Below are 9367 nucleotides of genomic sequence, written 5' to 3' on the forward strand. Positions count from 1 at the left end.
ATAAATTCCAAAGTCTCTGACCCATGGTAGGGACTAAATAAATATTAGAAGTAAAGTAGGGCTTAGGCCTTACTTTCCTCATTACAAAATGGCAGGAATTATTTCAATAGGTTTTGAACTTTCAGTGAGATTTTATATACCACTAAATATATGTAAACAAAATGGAGCTTTGTGAGAAGTATCACATCACTGCAATGTTCATGCAATACAAACCTACCTACTAAAAAGATGAGCAGAGAATAAAGTAGGGACAGAAGTGGAATAGGACTCTGGGTGAGGAGGAGTCCCGACACTAACGCCAGAGATTCTTTTGTGTTCTATACTGTACAGCAGCCATTTTCAACCCTTTTCATCCCATGGCACATAAACTAACAACTAAAATTCTGCAGCACACCAAAAATACATTTTTTGCTGATGTGACCAAAAAAATGCATAATTTTGATTCATTCACACTGGACGGCTATTGCTGTGTTGGCTGCTGGCATTTATTATTTCACAATCTAAGGGAAAAGAGGTCACTGCCCCTGACTAAATAGTCAGGTGGGGAGTGGGAAGGGAAGGAGTGGAATGGGTCACTGGGGAGAAAAAGGGACATCTGTAATATTTTAAACAAAAATAAAATTAAAAATAAATAGGTAATGAGTGTTTTAAACATTCGTGCGGCACACCAGTGCGCTGCTGCATACAAGTTGAAAAGTGCTGCTATAACAGTGATTAGCATCTTACTTTATTTGCATTCAAATTATAGCACACTCCTATTTTTTGAACATATGAAGACAGGTGTCTGCAAATAATAAAATCTAAACTTCAGTAAGGTCCACCACAGGTAACTGTCGGTTCTTTATATTAAAAAGAAACTCTTTCTAATATAAAGACCTGATAATCCTTTGTCTTAGGAGGAAACTTTTATACAGAGGCTAGAACACCTTATGTTTTGTAAAATTACTATATATATACACATTCATCTTAAATTGTCCTCTCCTGCCTTTAAGGGCCAGCCCTAGGCTCAGGACGACCCTCCTAAACGGAGAGGGAGGTCGCTGTATGTCCTGCCAGTCTCCCCTGTTACAACTGAGCACAGGCGAGCAGAGAAAGCATAGGCCAGGACAAGAATTACAGACAATAGTAACCAAAATACCCCAAAGTGCCTTCTCTTCAAGACTCTTAAGTGATTTGCATCCCAGGCTTAGCTAGTTTCAAGTGACAGGACGTCGAGGGTGGAAGGGGGAGGCTGGGTCAGGACTCAGATTCTAACCATTACTGGGAGGCTACTGCAGAGTTAAATTCCTCTACCTCTGGGGATGTACACATGCAGCTTAAAGAACCACAGTATTAGGACAAAGCAAAACAAAAAACACTCAGAAAGAACTGATCAATGGAAAGAGACAACAAACTGGGGGAAATATCTGAACCAGGTTCAAAATCGCTAATTCAAATTCCTCTTAGAAAGCCAATAAAAAGGTACACGCGCCAGAAAATAAGGAAAAGACAGGAGGCGATTTACCAAAAAATAAACATAGAAAATGATGTTTAATCTCATTAGTGATGCAAATAAAAACATCAGGGCATCCTTCCAGATGGGTAGAAAGTCCCCACTACCCAGTGCCGGTCAGCGTGCGGAGGCCCCGGCAGCCTCACCCTCCGGCTGTGAGTGGGCGGGGTGGGGGCACCGATTTTTCCAGGGGGCAGTCAGACAGGACGAACCAGAGTTTAAATCGTACCGTGACTTCTAAGCCATCGCCCACTTCCAAGAATTATTCTAAGGAGACAAACTGGGTAAGAATGCAGACAAGTATAGGTACGAGGGACCAGTACCGTGCTATCCGATGATGATGAAGAAATTGGAAAAACAAATGCCCATCATCGGGAGACCGGTTAGAGAATATACGGTACACGGTGCGGCGCCGCCGCGGCAGGAGGTACCACGCATGCACTAAAAGTAACGCACTCCCCATCTGACGGACGCGCATTCCTAAAATACCGCTAAGGCACGACCTGCCTTTTAAGTGGATGTGCTTTATTATGTTTAAAATGTACAATTTCATCGAACACGTTTTATAAGGATACTCATGCAAGTATACACCCACAGCGAATACCTCCGCAGTAGACCCAAATGGGAAGGGTTCTCTTGGACGGTGGAATTTCGGGTACTTACTGCCCTTCTTCACGCGTACTTAATACTGCTTGATTTATTTATAAAAACAATGAGGTGGTGTAATTTTTATCATCAGGAAAAAAGGGTTCACTTTCATTCCAGGGTAGGGCTGTGGGGCTGCATTTCACCCTCTACCTGAACACGGCGGGGAAAGAGCTTCTCGCACGGTTACACCCGTCAGTTCACAGGAGGTGTGGCTGCACAGTGAGAGGCCTTCGGTCCCCTCGGCGTCACCTCGCTAAGCCGGGGCCACGGTGACCTCCGGGGCTCCGGCCGCTCAGGGTCGCGTACCCCGGCGGTGGGTTCGTCCCGGCCCCGGACTGTGCGGCAGGGCACTGGTACCCAGGCCGCGAAACCAACTCCGCGTACTCAGCCCCGACCTCCCCCAAGCAAAGGGGCCGCCCTCGGGGCCCCACTCCTCCGCTCCCATCCGTCCCGCTTACCGGCCCCGCCGACGTCCGCTCGCCGCGCAGTCCCTCAGCCCCGCAGGTGTCGGTTGGGGTCGCGCAGCCTGCGCAGGCGCACTGCCCACTCACGCACGGAAGCCTCCCTAACCGCCGGACGCCGAGGTTTAAATCACAAGAACCAACGGGCGGCCTCGGCCACGCCCCTCAGCCCTCCTATTGGTCTCGAGAGTAAACGCCTTCCACTTCTACATTCTGATTGGTTTATGTTTTTCCTTGGCCCTCCCCTCAGGAGGGGAGGAGTTCGGGATTCGGAGCGTGGCCTGGGGAGCGTCCGAGTCCCGCGGCTTCTGAGCGCGACTCGCGAACCGTCGCTCGGTTGCCAGGCCGACGGGACGCGGAGGGCCGACGGCGCGGCGGCTGGGTTCCCGGAGAGGCGGCCTTAGCGCTCCGCCCGCCTCGCAGAATCGGTTTCACCCCTCCCGACTCTGCGCGGCCGGTGGGTCCCGGCCTCAGGGGGGCCCCTGGCGCTGTCGGCGCCGTGACCCCGATCCGGCCTCTGCGCCCCGGCGCGTCCTCCCGAGGCCGACGCGCGGGCTCTGTACGAAGGCTCGGACGGGCGGGGAGGCTTCCCCGAGGCTCTGTTCCGTCTTCTTCCCCCTTTGTCGCAGGGCCTTTGCCTTACATCTCGAAGGCACTTTGGGTTTGTGAGAGGAAAGAAAAACAAAGGCGAAAATGACAGAAGTAGGTTGTGACGACGCGAAGGACCCTGCTCCTAGGTCTCCAATATCCTAGCTCTCCTTTAGCGCGCACGGTTCTTTTCTTTTATTTCCTCGTGAACAAACAGCCCAAATCCAGGTTTGGCCATTTCCTGCGCGCGCGGCTGCTGCTTTGGCACCGAATCTCCAGCCTTAGAAACCAGAGCAAACAGTTTTCTTATACCTGTTGCTCTGATCGTTCAACACACTCACCGCTCTCCTCACGGGCTCCTTTTCTCAGGCTTTAAGTTAAAATCTGACCTTTGAAAACCTGTCCTCTATCACAGCTTGATTTCAAGCGGCACCTTGTGCGCAGCCCAGCCCTTGTTTTGGGGGGACTACTTCACCCTCCGCCCGTGCCCAGATGAGATAACCCTCAGGGCTCCCCGGAACCCCCTGGCCCAGGGCAAGAAGCCGGCACCAAGGCCCCGGAACAGGCCCCGTCGGGCCCGGGGGCGCCGCCCGGTGGTTAGAGCGCCGGCCGCCCACTGAAGGGCCCGGGTTCGATCCCGGCCCAGCGCACCCACCTCGGTTGCAGGCTCGATCCCGGCCCTGGTCAGGGATCCTGCGGAAAGCGACCGATCACATAGATGCTTCTCTTCTCTCTCTCCTCCTTCCATTCCACTCTTCTCTGTAAAGCAATGAAAAAAATTTTCCTTGGGTGAGGGTTAATAATAAATAAATAAACAAACAGAAAATACTATTCTTGCAAACCAAATTGCTTCCTTTAAAAAATTTATTAAGGACCTTCTAAAAACATAACCACAGTATAATGATGACACTTAAAATATTTCATGTATTTTCTTAATGTCATCCAGTGTTCAGTTTTCTATTTGTCTCTTAATTTTTATTTTTTTTTCTCCTGTACTTTGCTGCTTGGAACCAGGATCCGACCAAGTCCACGCATTGTGAGTGGTTGATAGGTCTTTTACGTTTCTTTTATTCTGTAAGTCTTTCCTTCATTCCCCCCCCCCTTGCAATTTATTTGTGGGTCCTATGGAGCTTCCCATAATTTGGCTTTCTCTGCTTATGTCTAAGTGATGTAGTTTCACAGAGCTTTCTTACCTTTTTTTGTAACACAGCTCTCTTCCAGATGCTCGCCCTGAATAGGCCTAGCATCTTTATCTATGCCTCCAAATATTACTTTCCACCAATTATGTCATGCCTAAGTTAATCACTCCTTTATGATATCTGTGCTTACCTCACCCCTTTGTTGACATTTTCAAACCCCTTCAACTGTAGTCCTCTCTTAGATGACTAATCCTCTCTCTAACATTTTCAATTCTTCCCTCTTTATGTCTTCCCCAAACTTGGGGAACAACAAAGGCGTAAAGAAAAGCAAAATGAAAACATGAACACTGCTGCCCCCTCCTGTCAGCTTTTTTGTCCAATCTCTCTCCCCTATAATTGCTCAGCTCCTTGAGTCCCTGAGTTCTGGATTCTGCCTTCATCAGTATATTCCAATTGTACTCTCATGGGTTGCTGATCTTCTTTGTAGTCAACTAGAGTTGTTTTACTCAGGCCTCACTCTCTTACTTTTTTTTTTTGAGGGTATTTGCTAATTTTATTAAGCCTGTATTTGTTGAACACCCATGTGAGGTCGTGTGCTTGGTGATTTGATGACTAAAAAGACACAATCCCTGCCCTTGTGCAGCTTCCAGTCTGATAGGAGAAATTGACATTGATCAAACAATCACAAATTATTATTATTTTAAAATATATATTTTTATTGATTTTAGGAAGGGAGAGGGAGAGAGAGAGACATCCACGAGAATCATCCATCTGCTGCCTCCTGCATGCCCCCTACTGGGGACAGAGCCCACAAGCCAGGCACGTGCCCTGACGGGGAATCCAACTGGCCACCTCCCAGTGCATGTGACGATGCTCAACCAACTGAACCACACCAGCCAGGGCACAATCACAAACTGTAAAATTAGAGTTGTGTTCAGTGCTAAGGAGAGGCAAATGGCCAATGAAAACATCTAATAATAGGGAGATCTGACGGAGTGTCACTGAACTAAGAGCTAAAGGATAGGTAGGAGAAAGGACGTAGAGGGGAGAGATGGGGGTGAAAGGAATTTTCTAGCAGAGGGAAAGCGTATGCAAAGGCCTAGGGAGGTGGAAGCCTGAAGATTCAAGAAATTGAAATAAGACCAGGGTAGAGATGATACTGGAGAGATAGGCAAGGGCCAAGTCACGTAGGTCATGTAGGCCCAGGCAAAAGACTTGATCTTTACCCTAAGAACTGTGAAAACTGAAGTGAGAATTGGGATGAGTTATGTGACATACTCAGGTTGCATTTAAAATTTCATTTTGGCTGCACTGAGCAGAATGTATTTGAGGAGCACAAGGTTATATGTGAAGTCCAAATGGGAGGCCGTTGTAGTGTTCCAGGTGGAAGGTGGTGGTGGCTTAGTCTAGGATGCTAAGTGACAAGAGATAGCAAGGGGACAGATAGAGACATTCAGTGGATAAGACCCATAATGACTTGAACATGGGTTGGCTGGGGTTGACACGTAAGAGAAAGACAGGTCATGAATTATTCGTAGGTTTCTGGTGTGTGTAGCTGGATGCCATCTTCTGGGATTGGGAGGACCGGGGAAAGACCATGTATTGAGAGCCAGAGTTAGATTTTGGACATGATGCATTTGAGATGCCCTTGAAAACTCCACGGCAGTTGGGAATCTGAGCATGAAGGTGAAGTGCAGGTATGGAACATGGGTGGGTGGTAGTTTATGTTTTGGGGGACAATGTGGTATTCCTGGAGGGAGTATAGAATGAAAGGAGAAAGGCAGCCTACTGTCTTCTTGAAACTCTCATCTGTTGAACTCTTTTATAGTTTTAAATCTATATTTATATTTACAGGCCATTTCAAGTTAATTTCCATAGATGGAGTGAGGTAAGGTTGGAGAGGTTGTTTTTGTTTGTTTGTTTTTACATATGGATATCCATTCTTTTCCATCACCAGAACACTGTTTTCACTTACTGTGAACATCCTTTGTATGTGAATAAATGTTTATAACATTATTTTAAATAATAGCAAAGCATTCTAATATGTAAGGATCTTAGTTTATTTCCTTCATTTCCTGTTACTGGACATTAGGTAATTTTCTATTATTTTGCTATTATAAACATGCTAAGGTTGCAGGTTCGATTCCTGGTCCCGGCACATGCCCTGGTTTCGGGCTCTATCCCAGGTAGGGGGTGTTCAGGAAGCACTGATCTATGTTTCACTCTGACATTGATGTTTCTCTCTCTCCCTCTTCCTTCCCCTTTCCCTAAAAATCAATTAAAAATCTTTAAAAAAATACTTTACCTTAAAAAAATACAGTACCCCATTTCAGTAATTTTACTAATATCACTGGAGATCTTAGACGATTTGGTAATGTGAGCAATTGTTACCTTTAACATTATCTCCTAGCGTAAAATAAGTAAAAGACAAGTCATATTTCCTGTAATATAAGCAGAAACATATTGTAAACTCTTAAAGCCCACGAGATCATTTTTGTTACAGTCATTTTTCACCCCATTTCACCTTCCCATCCCAAGAAAACAGCAGATAGAAAGTTAAGAGGGCTTCTATCTCCAGATGTCCCAGAACATCATCAACAACAAGCAAAACCCCGAAAGCTGCGCTGTGCTCTGAACAGGACTTATCTCCTCCACTAGCATAACAATTCAGGAGGGCTTCTTGGAAGAGGAGCTGAGGCACCCGTGACTTCTTATTGCTCAACACGCATTGTGTGCTTATTGATGGGCTTGAAGGCCCCGGGGTTCTCACGGGGCCAGATCACAAAGGGCTTCAAGGTGTTCAATGTGTACCCTGCAGCGTTGCCCCCAAGCAAGACTGTTAGCCTGTCCTTAAAAGCCTTGAAACCTGGCACTAACTTGGCCTCCATATGGATGAAAGTCCTTTCAGGCAATTCATTTCCAGAATAGGGAGGTTTCATCCATATTGAATATTTTCTCTGGTAAGTAATTTCCTCATATAATCAAACTTACCTAGAGTTTCCAAAACGGCTTCAGCTGCCTTTACATCGCACTTGCAGACTCACCACTGACTCACATCCTATAATAATAATGATTGTTGAACTGTCTAAACCACCAGGAGCTAGTAGCCAATTCAACATTGCAGTTGGAGGCCAGCCTTTTCTTTCAACGTCACCAACTGTTTGCTCTGGCTGTGATCAATCACGGTGCTGAGAGGGACCTGCTTCTAGGTCAGATCTTCAGAACAGGTCAAGAGCAGTTTCTCCACGTCTCATATAGGCCCAATTTTGATTCTTAAATGGCCTCTGTGATCTAGGGTAGGATGCATTTGTAATAACAGGAGCAGTGTGTAGTCCAGAGATCTTTTCCTTTGGCTGCCAGGTAAGCAGAGGAGAAGACACTGTCGTTAACCTCACCTTTGCTGCACCCCGGTTTCAGTGGGGAAGAGGCATGTTATTAGAGAGAAATGTTCTGTCAAGAAGGACAGGTCAAGAAACTACAGGCAGGGAGACAACCCAGAGGTTGCAGTAGCATCTCCAAGTGAGGGCAGGAGGGGTGCCTGGTGCATGGGCACTATGACAAATGCCATACAGCATTCAGAAAACATGCCCCTTTGTAAACAGTTCTTTGACTCTGGTGTTCTCTTTCAGTCATCATTGTGGAAAGAGTTGAAGAGGTGAAGTTTTGTTTTCCCCAAGATAGAAAGATACGCGAGATCTCAGGCCTTTGGGAAAGCAAAGGTGTAAGGGGGCAGGGCTAGGGGGGTGGGGGTGGGATGGGTGGTAGAATTGACAGCATTCAGGCTGGGTCTGGGAATAGAGTCTTTTCTAATAATTCTGAGCCAGCCCCTTCATGCCTTCTCTTAGAAGAAAACTACTTGTGCCTAGGAGCTGGGCATCTGGAAAGGCACTCAGATTTCCAGAAAGTCCCCAAGAGAAGGGACCTTTGCCTTGTGGTGACATTTTTATTCAATCTTGTTTCTTGTACACAAAGTAAAAATATTGGGTTATGCTGCTTCTGTGCCCAACTCCTGTATTTTACACATTTGGTAAAATGGAGATGGCGGGAGAGATATAAGGAAAACATCCCCGCAGCGGTTCAGCTGAGTTGCTTTCAGGGACATATACAATCCTCTGACTATCGCTTCGGTCTTTGGTTGCTCTGGTTTATAGAGCAACAGCTCTAACCCTGACCCTTCAGTGAGCCAGAGCTCGCTCAGTTTGCTTGCTGCCTGCTCATCTGAGAGAAACCAATCTGTCCTGAATCTGAGCCTCTGTCTTCAAAGGTCATTCTAGAAGAAACTGTTCTTGATCTTCCTGCCCACTCCAACACACAAGCCAAATCTAAGCCCTGGGGGCAGTTAACCTTGATCAGGACACTCCTACAGCCACCCCCACTGCCAAGTTCTCCATCATCCCATGGCCACCGTCCTCTCTGGACACATGACCTTCTCAGAGGCTCCTGATGGCTGAAGTTTTTGACATCTCTTCTGACTAGGAGGTCTGAGCACATGGAAAACTGGGAAAACAAAGTGTCTCATGTCCTTAACTCAGGCCTATCACACAGCTTTGTAACCAGGCAGCCCTGCTGAGCACCATCTAGTTCAGTCTTGGCTGCGGAATAGAGACAGTGGATCCCACAGAGTCGTGCTTGGGGCGCCAGCCTGCATCCTCCCAACTGCGCTTTTAAAGCAAATTTGTGTCAACCTAAGGTCAACGTTGCAACCTCCTGGGCATCGTCTGCGGGTTTTCTTGGGTGGGTTAGAACAGGCAGAAGCTACAGCTGGGGAGCAGTACAACCTCGAGTGCCTCTTCTCCAGTGTGACAGGCCCATGTCCCTGCAGCCTGCAGTAGGGAGGGCATGTGACAAGCGTCTGCTGGGACTGCAGTCATGGAAACTGGTGGAGAACTGCTGTCTGGAGGTGACTTGCGGGAGCCTCCCCCCCGCACTCATCACTCCTAAGGGTGGCGGGTTAGGATCAGAGCTACGGGTTCTAAGGCAGGAGCTGGAGCGATGGAGCCGGGCCTGAGGAGCTGGCTTCAGGGCAAAGCCCTCCTCCC

At 47.4% G+C, this 9367-nt stretch overlaps 1 protein-coding gene across 2 annotated transcripts in view; it reads right to left on the reverse strand.

Moving 5' to 3' along the window:
• The window catches only part of HYLS1 (HYLS1 centriolar and ciliogenesis associated), an 11515-nt gene extending 8813 nt beyond the window's left edge, over positions 1-2702 (reverse strand). Inside the window, exon 1 of one of the 2 annotated variants that reach the window (XM_081122943.1) lies at positions 2599-2702. The gene's annotated coding sequence lies outside the window, so the exon portion shown is untranslated. The remainder of the gene's footprint in view (positions 1-2598) is intronic. The other variant, XM_081122945.1, reaches the window with a different exon arrangement.
• Between the last annotated feature and the right edge of the window lie 6665 nt (positions 2703-9367).

This window comes from Miniopterus schreibersii (assembly GCF_964146895.1).
Source record: "Miniopterus schreibersii genome assembly, chromosome: 20".
NCBI lineage: Eukaryota > Metazoa > Chordata > Mammalia > Chiroptera > Miniopteridae > Miniopterus > Miniopterus schreibersii.